Genomic DNA, 13,945 nt, shown 5'->3' on the forward strand with positions numbered 1-13,945 from the left:
TCTCTTTAGAGCATGAGATCCTTTCTTCACCAATGGAGTGAAGAGGAGGTAAGCAGAACAGAAGGGACCCAAATCTCAAGGGACTAGGAGCTAGGGTGCACAGGGAGGGGTCTGACAGGGTGGGTGGGGTGCGACAAGATAAGGGAGTTGAAGGGGGACAGATCAAAGGATTCAGGGCAGCGGAACAGATCAAAGGATTCAGGGCAGTGGAAGAGAAGGTTCAGATGATAAAAAGGAGTGGGGGATGATGGGAAGGGAGAGGTCCTACATGAGCCAGTGTGGGGAGATCCCAAGCTTCCCAAAGAAGCCTCTGAAGTTCTAAATTGCTTTGGGTAAAGTTTGCCATGTTTTGAAGATATTAAACTGAATTCGTGCCACAATGACATGCAAAGATTCTCTCTTTGTTGGAAAGAATAAAAGTAACTCTTTACTGTGATCCTTCAACAAACAAGATGTCTGGAACACTGGTTCAAGACCTGAACTCACCAAAGTTTCCTCAGAGCGCTGAACTGTTACCAGTGTAGGGATGGTAGAGGTCCGTAGGTGAGGTCCAGTCTTCAGCCAAGTCACAGCACCAGAAAAACTGTCAAACAAAAATCAAATCCAGATTTGGTAAGAAGAGACTTCATTCAAAAGGATTATTGCAATTCGGGGAACGGGCTTATTGCACTAGGGGGAGGGGCGATCGAAATGGAGACTGCTCCATTTGTAAGATCTGCAAGCTTTTGAAAGATCAGGCAGAAAAGGGCTAGAAAGAATGGGTATCAGGGAGTGAGATGAGCAGCTGGCTTGACCAGACAATTGATCAGGAAAGGTTTTCCTTAAGATCAGCCGAGAAGGGGCTTTTCCAGCTCCCTCCTCGCCCCACCCACCCGCCCCCACAGACAGACAGCATGAGGGATCTTAGTTCCCCAACAGGGTGGAACCTGTCTCCTGCAGTGGAAGTGCGGAGTCCTAACCACTGGACCACCAGGGAATTCCCAGAAAGGGGCTTCTTGGTAGGGAAAATTAGGGGTTTATTCTCCCAATGCTAGCCTCCCAATGCTAGCTTAGGCTGAGGGCAAATGAACGATAAAAGTCCTGGGGAAGGAAGAATGCCTAAATAAAGTCAAGTGAGCAGGCGTTTTGTACAGATAGGTCAGCATGGACAAACAGTTCAACTAATCATTTATGAGACAAAGAAGGGAATTTGGAGGGTCTGTGTGTGGCCTTGTCATAGGTAATCAAGGGAGTTCTCTGTGACTTTTATTTAAGTCACTTGAGGAAAGGTGGTGGTTCTTTGCAGTGAGCTGTTTCCTGGAACACAAAAGGGTGTGGGGATGGGTTTTTCTTTCTTTCTTTTTTTTTTTTTTTTTTAAACCACCACTGTCTTTAGAGAGCACAGGATTTGGGTCGAGTTCAACATTGTCTCCTTATTTGAGTTGTACTTTTAACCACAGTTTTATTATATTTAAAAAAATGTATTACAAGTGTCATCACTATAAAAGCTGTGTTTATCAGCACTTCCCTGAATTTATAATATTAGATTAGTTGATACTCGTAATTATGAGTTTACTCCTAATGCTGGTTATTAAGGTGTATCTTGTGGCTCAAGCCCATTCTTCTGTGCTCTGTTCTGTGATGCTGCAGGTGTGACATAGCCAACCATGTTTCCTGTAAGGTTTTGCCAATAGGGGGCTTAAGGAGAGCTGAGAGCTGGTGGAGGGAGAAGGGATTTGCTCCTTGAGATTCGGTCCGTGGGGACAAACAGTTCAGATAATCATTCCCACCAGTGTCACCAAGCAGTGGCTCTTTCCCCTGGCTGAAGCAGTTGGTTCCAATTTCCAGTTGTTTTTTTTTTTTTTGCGGTACGCGGGCCTCTCACTGCTGTGGCCTCTCCCATTGCGGAGCACAGGCTCCGGACACGCAGGCCCAGCAGCCACGGCTCACGGGCTCAGCCGCTCCGCGGCATGTGGGATCTTCCCAGATCGGGGCATGAACCCGTGTCCCCTGCATCGGCAGGCGGACTCCCAACCACTGCACCACCAGGGAAGCCCCCAATTTCCAGTTTTTAATCTACCCTCTTTTCGAGCCTCAACACTTACCTTCAGAAATAACACCACCAGCTGGGTGCTCGCCTTCTCCGAGGTCCGAGTCCCAGCTGCCCAGGGGCCTCCTCCCAGCTCTTAGCTTCTGAGAACCCCACACTTGTCTCTCCAGCTCTACCGGTAGCACCTGCTCCCCACAGCAGGCATCTCTTTGCTACTGCAATGTTTCTCTTTGTGCCTTTTCAATCCTCCTTACCTGGTCAACCAATTCCTTAAATTCTCTATAAAAATAACTGCTATGATCTTTGCTTTCTGCCCGGACTCTGACAGATACATCCCTAAGACATCCAGAAATACCTTCTGAACCACTCTTGTGTAAATTTATGATGGATTATATGTTATTGTGGTAATTAAAAATAGGTGGATTGGGCTTCCCTGGTGGCACAGTGGTTAAGAATCCACCTGCCAATGCGGGGGACGCAGGTTTGATCCCTGGTCCGGGAAGATCCCACATGGATCCCACATGCCGCCGAGCAACTAAGCCCGTGCACCACAACTACTGAAGCCCGCGCGCCTAGAGCCTGTGCTCCGCAAGAAGAGAAGCCACCGCAATGAGAAGCCTGGGCACCACAACGAAGAGTAGACCTCACCCGCTGCAACTAGAGAAAGTCCGTGCACAGCACCGAAGACCCAACGCAGCCAAAAATAAATAAACAAATAAGTAAATCAATTTATAAAAAAAAAATAAGTGGATTATATTCATGGGATACATGCCACACACAACTGACAAAAAAGATATATTCTAAAGGTTAATTTACAAATTCATTGTCTGGATCTTGAAATTAATTTCCCTATCAAAATAATATTACACATTAAAGTCAGATGATCAGATAAATCCAGCAATGTTTATAATATAACTGAACAAGCTATACAAATTGTGTTAGGGAACAGAATTAGCATCGCTTTGCCACATATATTCAAAATTCCAATTGTTATGCTAGTGAAACCGAGCCACGTAAAAGTGAGCTCCTTTTGCCAAGTTTATGATTAACCTCTCTATCCAAAACTTTGTTCTCTTTATTGTCCTGCCCCTGTTCCCCTCAAGATTTAGGCGTATCAAAGAAAAGGGGGGATTGAAACCGAGCAGGACCCTGCGGGGCCTTCCCAGGTACAAAAGCCTCTCCGTGGCCCGTTTCTGTAACTGAGCAGGACCCTATGGGGCCTTCCCGGGACAGGCCTTCCCCCGTATCCTCTGCTTTAGCTCCACTCTGAAGTACCTAGATAATAGTATTTGATGCAAATTTCCTGAGTTGTTTTGCAGATGTGAACCCAGCCGCCCGCAAATGTAAGAACTACTTGCTGACCATGAGCACACAGCCCAGGCCTCCTGGACCCTAAGGACTGAGGTTAACCCCTGTGGCGCTACCCTGCTGCCTTACCATCAGCCAATCAGAGAACTGTGCACAAGCGGATCACGTACCCTGCGATCCCCCTTCTCCTGGCCTTTAAAAATGCTTTGCCAAAACTCTTCGGGGGGGCTCAAAACTTTTCAGGGTGTGAGCCACCTCGTCTCTTTGCATGGCCTTGCAATAAACCTTTCTCTGCTCCAAACTCTGACGTTTCAGTTTGTTTAGCTTCACTGTGTGTAGGGCTCACGACTTGCGTTAACATTTCTTGTTTGTAGAAAAATGCTACTAGGCCTCCTGAGTTCCAAAGAGCAGACTCAAGCAGTTACCAATTAGGGGAGTGAGAGAATGCAGAAACAAAGGAAAAGCAGCCAAGAAACAATAGTTCAGTAAGAAAACAGAGCGCTAGTTCCTCTTCGAGGGGTATACATAACAATCTGGCATATATCTTTGAATTGTTCTGCAGAAACTAAGAACCCCACCCACCCAGGTGGGGAATGGTGACTACATGCTGACCACAAACAGTAGACCCCAGACTGGTTGGAGCCAGGTTGATTAAGATGCTGGAAACATCACCACCAACCAATCAGAAAAAAGTCCAGGATCTGCAGCCCTCACCCCAAATGTTGCCTTTAAAAACCCTTTCCTGAAAGCCATCAGGGAGTTCAGGTCTTTTAAGCATGAGCTGCCAGTTCTCCTTGCTTAGCACACTGCAATAAATGCTGTACTTTCCTTCACCACAACCGGCTGTCAGGAGATTGGCTTTGCTGGGTGGAGGGTGAGTGAACCCAAGTTCCGTTAGGTAATACTAGTGACAAATTTTATTCACCTTTCATTTTTTCCTAATTAAAATTTTAAAAAATATTTAAAATAATATAGCCAAAATATTATCATTTCGACATATAATCAATATTTTAAAATAAATTTAGATATTAACTTTTTTTTCATATTAAGTCTTCAAAATTGATTGTGTATTTTACGCTTACCACGTTTCAACGCAGTCCAGACACATTTCATGGGCTCAGTAGCCACATGTGGCTAGTGGCTACCACATTAGACAATACAACTGTTGAGTTTATGCCAAAGAGTAGAATTGCTGGGTTAAAAGATCTGCTCATTTTATTTCTCTTTTTTTTTAAGATATAAATGTTTAATGATATGAGTAGATAACTCAAGGGCAAGCAAATTTGATCAGCCCTTTAGAAATTAAAGAGTAGTCTTGTAAGAATATGGGAGGACAATTTTTCCTTCTCCCCTTCTAGGTTCTTTGGCTGGTATAATAATTTAATTGACACAAGACATTAACAGGAGAAAAACAAACAAAAGTTTATAACATGTATACATGGGAAAGGCCCAGTAAAATTGAGTAATTTTCCCAACTGGTGCAAGTCCTCACCTTAAATACCTTAAATATCTTTAGCTAAAGACAAAAGAATATGGGTGGAGTAGGGGGACAGTCACTTTGAGCAGTTATCAAAAAACAACAACAACAACAACACAAAAACACACAGTAAACAAAAGGAACATTGTGCTGCATTGGTAAGAGTTTTAGAGGTTTGGTCTTCCCCCCTCTTCCTAGTAGAGAGAGGGAGATACCCTCACAAAGGGTGATTTCCCTTATATATAAAAATATCTTTACAAAAGGGTAACTTTTACAGTACTTAGTTTCCAGAGCTTCTCTTGTGTCTCAGTTTCTTAAAAATAACCAGTTTAAAATGATCCTTGTGCTCAAGAGGCATATTTTGGGGTGGCATATTCTGCTCCCCTAAATAGGAATACTAAGTATTGACAATTAAAAACAAACTTAAAATATTCTTGATGTAAGCACAGTAAGAAAAAAACTGGTCAAGTGAGGATGGAGGAAACATGTTTAGTCCAGTGGAAAGGAGTGACAGGCTTAGTTTCAAACAGTGAATTAATAAAATTTATGAATTTAATTTCATAATGCTGTATTAAGGTTTTAGCATAATTGACTTCACAATGGCTTTACTTAAGGAATTAAAAAATATAATTCTGTCCTTTAGTAAAAAAGGTCATCTGGATTAGCAATAGATTGAAAAAAAAATTGCAATTACTTTTTTTCTAGTTCTGACCAAAATGTAAATTCTGTGTATATTTGCAGAAGATATTTTGGGTTCATACTTTTTGTTTCCATGATAAAAATATAAACCACACTTAAAAGAGGTTCATGGGGCTTCCCTGGTGGCACAGTGGTTGGGAGTCCGCCTGCCGATGCAGGGGACACGGGTTCGTGCCCCGGTCCGGGAAGATACCACATGCCGCGGAGTGGCTGGGCCCGTGAGCCATGGCCACTGAGCCTGCGCGTCCGGAGCCTGTGCTCCGCAACGGGAGAGGCCACAACAGTGAGAGGCCTGAGTACCACACACACACACAAAAAAGATGAAAGCAAGATGCTCCAAGATTACCACTGGAGGAGGAATCTCCTCAGGGAAGAGGCAAGATTTACCTTCCCCCAGGAATATTTCACTAGTGACTCCGCCATTGTCAGTACAGCTGGCCTGCAGGGTCCTGGTTCGCTCAGCAACACTCTGGCACAGGGGTGGGGAGGAGTTGAGTCCAGAGCACTCCTCCCAGAATATTCCAAAGTCTAGAAGAGAAAAGGCCAGGTGTTCATAAAAGAGACACGTGGGTTAACTTGAAACCTGTGTGCTGTGCAATGTGGCTAATTTATGCTCCACTTACTGGGCACTGTCAGCCTCTGCTTTGTGTGGACATGTCTATACAGCTAACCCTGTCCCTAGGGCATCTAATCTTATCAAGACCAAAGCCCAAGAAGATGAGCCTCAGATACTCAGTGCTTCCTGGCCCTGCTATCTGTGTTCACGCGTGTCCCCCTGAGCAATGACCTCCTTTCCTTAGAATGGTGGACACCAGGCAAGCCTCCTGTGAAAGGGAAGCCCATCCACTAACAAGGTCTCAGCTTTACCCTACAGCTCCAGCAGGGCCCTGTGGGCAGGGAAGTGACTGTGTATTCAGTTAGTTCCTTCATTTTTTCAGTACATATGTGTTGAATGAATAAGTGATATGAAGATAGGTAAGAACCTGTTCTGCGCTCCAGGAGTTAAAAATTCAACGGAAGAAAACACGTACACAATATTCCTCTTGCTGAAGGGTAGATTGTGTGGACTTTTATAATTGACACAATGCTACGGGCGGGCAGTGAGGGCAGGAGAGAAGTGCTTTCTACTTTGCATAGCATTGAGGATGGTTCCATAATTCAATTTCAGTTTTCATGTGAACATACACACGAATGTCATGAGTTTTCTAAAATGCTAAATTTAGTAAGCAAAGTTCATCAGGGGAAAAAAAACTACACCGTCACCTCTAAACTTTTTTTTTTTTTTTTTTTTTTTTTTGCGGTACGCGGGCCTCTCACTGTTGTGGCCTCTCCCGTTGCGGAGCACAGGCTCCGGACACGCAGGCTCAGCAGCCATGGCTCACAGGCCCAGCCGCTCCGCGGCATGTGGGATCTTCCCAGACCGGGGCAGGTACCCGTGTCCCCTGCATCGGCAGGCGGACTCTCACCCACTGCGCCACCAGGGAAGCCCCATCTCTAAACTTTAACATGATGTAAAGAGCCTTGGCATTAATTTTTTTCTTTTTCGTTATAAAACCTATTTTTGTTTTTAAAATCAGAGAAGACAGCGCTTCCCGCGTTTCCTGCCCCCGAGGAAGGGGGTATAAAAGACCTCACTCACGTGCCCAGTCCTTACGCGGTTCTCCCAACTAAGAACCCGGGCCAACCTGAGGAAGCAGAGGGAGGAAGCACGTGGAGTCCAGCCCTCCGCTCAGACCACGGAAACGCCCTGAGGGTGTGCTGACCTCTACCGGGTGTCCCGCGGCGCCTGCAGGAGCACAGGTGGGAGAGGCGGGCGAGACCGGCGAGGCCTGTGAGGCCGGCGAGGCCGGCTAGGCGGGGATGCGCTGGGCGGGGCCTAGAGGGGCGGGCCGAGGGGCGTGGCGCGCGGGCGCGCGGGTGGGAGGCCCGAGGTCGGGCGGCGAGGTCCTCCAGCGCCACCAGCGCAGCTCAGCGCAGCGTAAAGTCAGGCGAGGAGGGTACCCGCGCGGCCAAGCACCTTCCAGCGTCCTCGGGACCAGGCGCTCGCTGCTGGTAACTAACTCCCTACCCCGTTCCTGCTCGGCTGCCTGGCTGCAGGGGAGGAAAGGGGAAGTATGGGCTGAAGGGAGGGAGCAGGCTCTTAGCCAGGACCCTGCTGCCCCGAGCCGGGTCAGCTCCGCCGGGGAAGAGGAAGCGTAGCCGGGGCAGGAGGAAGAGGACGCGCGGTGGGAGTCGGTTTCGAGCTTGTGCGCCCGGGGCCGGGGATGGTGCAGGGCGCCCTGCCTCGACCCTACTCTTCCGTACGGTCAGGGAAGCCTGGGGCTAAAACTCTGGTGCCCAGTGTCACCTGGAAGCCACTTTTTCTGGTCTCTTTCCCCCTGGTCCACGTAGCGAGTAGGAGCTTAGGAATCGGAGTTGGCGGCTGCGGGCGTGGATAGTCAGGGAGCGAACAGTTAATCATTGTTGTTCCTTCGGGCCAGAGGCTTTAACTTCATTTAATCTGTAGCTCTGCGGAGAGGCATTTATTACCCCCATTCTACTGATAAAGAAACCTACGCCAGGATAATAAATGACTCACCCTGGGGCAAACCACTGGAAAAGAGACGCTACTCAAAGGCTCTGAAGCCCTCATGCGTCTCCCCATCTTCCTGTTCTCTCTCTATCCTTCACGCCAAGTCTAGAAAACGCGCGCTGCTGAGTCTATGATGAAACAGGTGATTCTTCTTAAACTCATTCTACTCCCTTCCTAGGTTTCTTTTTGGTTTTGTGTTGTTAGCACCCAATTTCTGATTTAAATACTTCCAATTTTTGTTTATTAGCTTTTAAGGTGGAAGAAGCTCTCGCTCACAGCTCTTTTCCCCCCTTGCAGCCCTTTCTCTGGACGCCGAGCAAAACACAGGCACCCCTGCCTGCTGCACACTTCTCATCTTTCCCGTTGGATGAGGTCACTTGTAGGTCCAGCTTCGGCCTTAGGGCTGCCCGGTTGGAGGTGAGTCTTGTATCACCTGGCATCCTGCACACCCTTGGCTTTGTTATTTCTTTCTTTCTTTTTTTTTTTTTTAAAGAAGATGTTGGGGGGAGGAGTTTATTAGTTTAATTTATTTATTTTTGCTGTGTTGCATCTTCGTTTCTGTGCGAGGGCTTTCTCTAGTTGTGGCAAGCGGGGGCCACTCTTCATCGCGGTGCGCAGGCCTCTCACTATGGCGGCCTCTTGTTGCAGAGCACAGGCTCCAGACGCGCAGGCTCAGTAGTTGTGGCTCACGGGCCCAGCTGCTCCGTGGCATGTGGGATCCTCCCAGACCAAGGCTCGAACCCGTGTCCCCTGCATTAGCAGGCAGATTCTCAACCACTGCGCCACCAGGGAAGCCCTGTTATTTCTTTTTAGAGAGAAGAGAGTCTTCATTTTAGAATTAGTAGGACAAGAAGCAAATTGGGAAGATGTACAGTGTTCAGAGAAAGCATGGTCTGCATTTGGTGAGGGGTAGGTGAGGCATCCGGTCAGGGACGTATGTGCTCCTGTGGGGCATTCTGCCCCGCTTTTAGAGCTGTTCGGAAAGGCAGATTTGTTTTATAAAGGGGAGGAGGAGGGCTGAATGGTTATTAAAGATCAGTGTAAATTACCTGCAAGGAATCCAGGCAGTTCCAAACAAGCGCCACCCCCCACCCCACGCTGCCACAGGATTTGGTAATAGATTTCAGTTAGGGCAAGAAGGAAAATGCATGCTCTGTGGCTCTCTGCTGTTGCTTAATGGATTTTTTGCAGGCCTTCAGGATGGTAGTTCTGGGAAGATTTTGAGTTCTCAGAAATGGCTAACTCCTCTGTGTTTAAAAACAATGTAGGGCCTCCCTGGTGGCGCAGTGGTTGAGAGTCCGCCTGCCGATGCAGGGGATACGGGTTCGTGCCCCGGTCTGGGAGGATCCCATATGCCGCGGAGCGGCTGGGCCCGTGAGCCATGGCCGCTGGGCCTGTGCATCCGGAGCCTGTGCTCCGCAACGGGAGAGGCCACAACAGTGAGAGGCCCGCATACCGCAAAAAGAAAAAAAAAAAAAAGAAAAAAAAAAAAACAATGTAATATACGGCGAATTTACTTTTACTCAGTTTTGTTGATAGATGAAAGAAGATTTGTTTGTTTGTTTGTTTTCCCTGTTTCATGGTGAGAGTATAAAGGTTCCTGTCAGCTCCTCTGCCTTTGCTCCAGCCTGGCCTTGGAAAGAGCCTTCTCAGCCTTGGCGCTGAGTATGTACTGGATTCCATTCTTCATTAATTATAGTTCATCCTTGATTAATTATAGGACTGCTTCGAGTCACTAGTTACTTCTTTTCCATTTGCAATTTAGTCGCTTAACACTAAGGAAAATGTTTTTCTTGAGAACTATCAACTATCTACAAAATGAAATCAACAAATTTACAGGCACCAAACAAGTAATGTGTGGGGAGAGCTAAATGGACCTTGATTGGTCCCAGGTGACCTGCAGAGGACCTGCCAACACCTGGGTGGGTATTGGCCATTTCCTCCCTATAACAGTGCAGGAATTCTGGCCCAGTGTGACCAGAGCTCCCCCACCCAATAACTGAAAAATCTTTATTAAAAAATATGTAAAAAGGGATTTTAAATATTGGCTCTTCTTTTTTCTTTTTTAAAACACAAGAAATCAAATCAAATTTGGTTCATGCTGCGTCATCTGTTTTCAAATCTCTTAGAAACTGCTATACCTGGTGATCACATTCTCAAGTGAATGAAAAATTCTGACCTATGATGTATATATATCGTACACTTTTCATGAAATGAGGTGGTAGGAAACAAATTAATACTATTGAAAATCATCTCTTCTGAAGCTCAATTTCTCTTTTCTATGAAGTGTACATTAGTGTAGCTGCATTGAGGAAAGTAGTCTTTTTTGGGCCAACCAAGGAATTTTGTTACTGTTTATTCATGGTTCTAGCTCAGGATGTCAGATGCCTTACTCCCTGCCTTAAAAAGGGAGTCCCCAAATGACTATTCTTATAAATCTGGTCTTTTTCCTGGGGCCCATCTGTACTTTTAACCACAGTGGCTTTGACATAGGAGGCATGGCTTCAGGTTGTCATATGTCCTTTTGCCTATCTGTAGCAAACGCATGTACGCTTAGACCAGAGTTTCTCAACTTTGGTACTTTTGACATTTTTGGCCAGGTAATTTCCTGTTGGGATTGTCTTCTGCATTGTAAGATGTGTAGCAGTGTCCCTGGCTTGACTCACTGGATGCCACCAGTCCCCTCCATCTAGGTTTTTTTTTTTTTTTTAATTAATTAATTAATTTGGCTGCGACAGGTCTTAGTTGTGGCACGCGAGCTCTTTGTTGTGGTGTGTGGGCTTCTCTCTAGTTTTGGCGCTCTGGCTCTAGAGCACAGGGGCTCAGTAGTTGCGGCGTGTGGGCTTAGTTGCTCCCGTGGCACATGGGATCTTAGTTCCCCAACCAAGGATCAAACCCGGGTCCTCTGCATTGGAAGGCGGAGTCTTAACCACTGGATCACCAGGGAAGTCCCCCCTCCGTCTAGTTATAGCAACCAAAAATGTCTCCAGACATTGCCAAATGCCCCTGCGGAACAGTCACCCAGTTGAGAAAAACATGCACCAATAGTTAAAATGCTCTAGATGTTTATTAACTAAACTGTATACTAAACACAGTTAACTTTAAATTTCTAATGACTAGAGAAGCTATTGGTAAAGTTTAAACATCTGACATTTAAAATATTTTTATAATAAAGATGACTAAACCAGTGTTCTTCGTGAATGGCCACGTGTATTCTGCCAGATTTTATTGCGAAAGAAATCTCAAGTGTTTGATGCAGCTGTTAAATTTTTAAAGTTTAAAATGTGGAAGCTAAAAAGGAGTTATACAGCAGTTTTCATTTTTCTCTTTTTAGTGTGCTCATTGTCTTTCCGTTTTTTTTAAGGTGATGGAGTATCAGTGGACCATGGTTATTGATTTGAAAAAACTGACACAATCCCTAATTTTAGAACAACAAACAAAAAATTTTAAGCAAAAATTTTAAAAGAGAGACTCAATCTAAATCAGGTTCAGAGTAGAATTTAGTTTTAAAAGAAATTTAATTTTTTTTGCCTAACAGCAGTAACTAGGACAACCATGTGTTTCTGCTCTGAGATATCCTAATTTTATTAAAGAGAACGCTAAGTAATATATGATATTGCTTATCAGAAGAAAAAATGTCCTGCAAGTATAATCCTCTATTTTTAGACCTTGGGAGGTTGAAAACATTGCCCTGGTTATAAACGATGCATCCTTAGAGAAATCAGACTAATTTGTAAGACTCAGGACTGGCTACATAATTTGTGGGGCCCCTTGTTTAAATATTATGAAGAATTTCAGGGTGGCGACAGACAGCTGAGCGTTAAAGCTCAGGGTCCTGTGCAACAGCACACAGGAAACTGGCCCTGGTAAAACTCCGTCCAGAGCTCAAAAGAGGATTGTGGTCACAAATGCAAATCCAGAGAAGTGTTCCTGCTGCCATGAAGCACCCAGAATTTCTGATTCTTTGATTGTCCAAATATTTCCAATCAGGAGTCTATGTGTATTTGATAATCAGTGCACTAAATTTACTAAGAACTTCCTCCCAAGATTAATTTTTCTTTTGCTAAAGAGGGAGCCAGATAGTTTGTGAGGGGCCTGGGTACCTGCACCTGTTTACTCACTGAACAACTATTTACTGAGCACCTGTTGGATGCCAGGCATTGTCAGCTCTGGGGCTACAACTGTGAATGGGATAGAGGGTCCCTGCCGTTATGAACCATTTAGTCTAGTGGCTGGTTGTCGGGGGGCAGGGGGCTGACTAGCACGTAGTCACACAGGCAATCACAGTCATAAATGGTACTTCAGAAAAGCACAGATGTCCAGAGAACATTTAACCTGGGGACCTAACCTAGTTTAGGGGAGGGGATTACTCAAGGTAGGTCCACCTAAAAAGAGACATTTAAAATGAGGCCTTAAAAATGAGAAGGAAATAGTCAGGTGAATTAGGGTTTAAAGTTCCAGGCTGAAATGGTTGAGACCAAGGAAGGAACGTGGCTTGGGATGAGGCCTCTTGGGTCATTTTTTGGACTTCGGACTTTAATGAAAAGGTAGGGTGGGGCTTCCCTGGTGGTGCAGTGGTTGAGAGTCCGCCTGCCGATGCAGGGGATGCGGGTTCGTGCCCTGGTCCAGGAAGATCCCACATGCCGCAGAGTGGCTGGGCCTGTGAGCCATGGCCGCTGAGCCTGCGCGTCCAGAGCCTGTGCTCCGCAACGGGAGAGGCCACGACAGTGAGAGGCCTGCGTACCGCAAAAAAAAAAAAAAAAAAAAAAAAAAAAATCAGTGAGAAGGTAGTGACTATTTGGATATAGTTGATAGAGAGGAAGGTATCAAGGATGATTTAAAAGTTTGGCATAAATACCTGAGTGGGATAGGATGGTGAAACCCTTTATGGCTGAAGGCAACAGAGGAGGAGTGGGTTTGTACAAGGTGGGAGAGGGAAGGTACTTCCATCCATATCTGTTTGCTTGTGAGATGTCCATGTGGAGTCAGGGAGTAGGCAATGGGAACTCCTGAAAGAGATCTGGGGTGGAAATCACATGTTTGGGAGGTATTGCAAGTAATCATTGCACATGAAAAAGATCCTCCAGTGCTCCGCTAGCTCAGTCTGTAAGAGCATGAGATGCTTAAAAAAGATCATCCAAAGAGGGGTGTAGAATGAGAAGGGGAGGGAGCTGGTCCTGGAGAGTTTGATCATTGTACTCAGATGAAGAGGAGAAATTGGTTAAGACTGAGAAGCCAGGTACACCTGCGGGGTAGGGAGGAAATATGGGGTCTGTGGCCCACTCTTTGCTTGTTTGTTTTTGGCTTGTTTTTTCAAATCGAGATAGAAGAAACTTGAATGTATTCTAATGCTGTTGGGAAGTTTCTAGTAGAGATGGGAGAGGCTGAGGATGTGGGAGTGAGAAGGGACCCTAGGTAGCCTCAGGATGAGACTGGTCACTAGAAAGACCAAGTAATTAAGAGGGTTGGAACTTTTCAGCCCCACACAGTGACCTCTGGGAAGGGGAGGAGGTGCTAGGGATTGGGTTATAAAAACACTTGAACAGGGGCTTCCCTGGTGGTGCAGTGGTTGAGAGTCCGCCTGCCGATGCAGGGGACGCGGGTTCATGCCCTGGTCCGGGAGGATCCCACATGCCGCAGAGCGGCTGGGCCCATGAGCCATGGCCGCTGAGCCTGCGCGTCCGGAGCCTGTGCTCCGCAATGGGAGAGGCCACAGCAGTGAGAAGCCTGCGTACCGCAAAAAAAAAACAAACCAAAAAAACACTTGAACAACACCGGTTGGAGAGCTTCTGGGTTGCTGCACATGTCAAGGTGCTGAGCAGGGGCAGCCTGCTGGGAGGAATAGCCAGGAAGCTCGGCG

At 46.2% G+C, this 13,945-nt stretch overlaps 1 protein-coding gene across 3 annotated transcripts in view; it reads left to right on the forward strand.

The window, feature by feature from the left end:
- The first annotated feature begins 7,471 nt into the window (after nucleotides 1-7,471).
- The window catches only part of GCNT1 (glucosaminyl (N-acetyl) transferase 1), a 71,737-nt gene continuing 65,263 nt past the window's right edge, over nucleotides 7,472-13,945 (forward strand). For all 3 annotated transcript variants that reach the window (XR_009532834.1, XM_060102344.1, XM_060102345.1), the window contains exons 1-2: nucleotides 7,472-7,565; nucleotides 8,383-8,502. The gene's annotated coding sequence lies outside the window, so the exon portion shown is untranslated. The remainder of the gene's footprint in view (nucleotides 7,566-8,382; nucleotides 8,503-13,945) is intronic.

The sequence above is a fragment of the Mesoplodon densirostris genome, chromosome 6 (genome assembly GCF_025265405.1).
Source record: "Mesoplodon densirostris isolate mMesDen1 chromosome 6, mMesDen1 primary haplotype, whole genome shotgun sequence".
NCBI classification, from domain to species: Eukaryota; Metazoa; Chordata; class Mammalia; order Artiodactyla; family Ziphiidae; genus Mesoplodon; species Mesoplodon densirostris.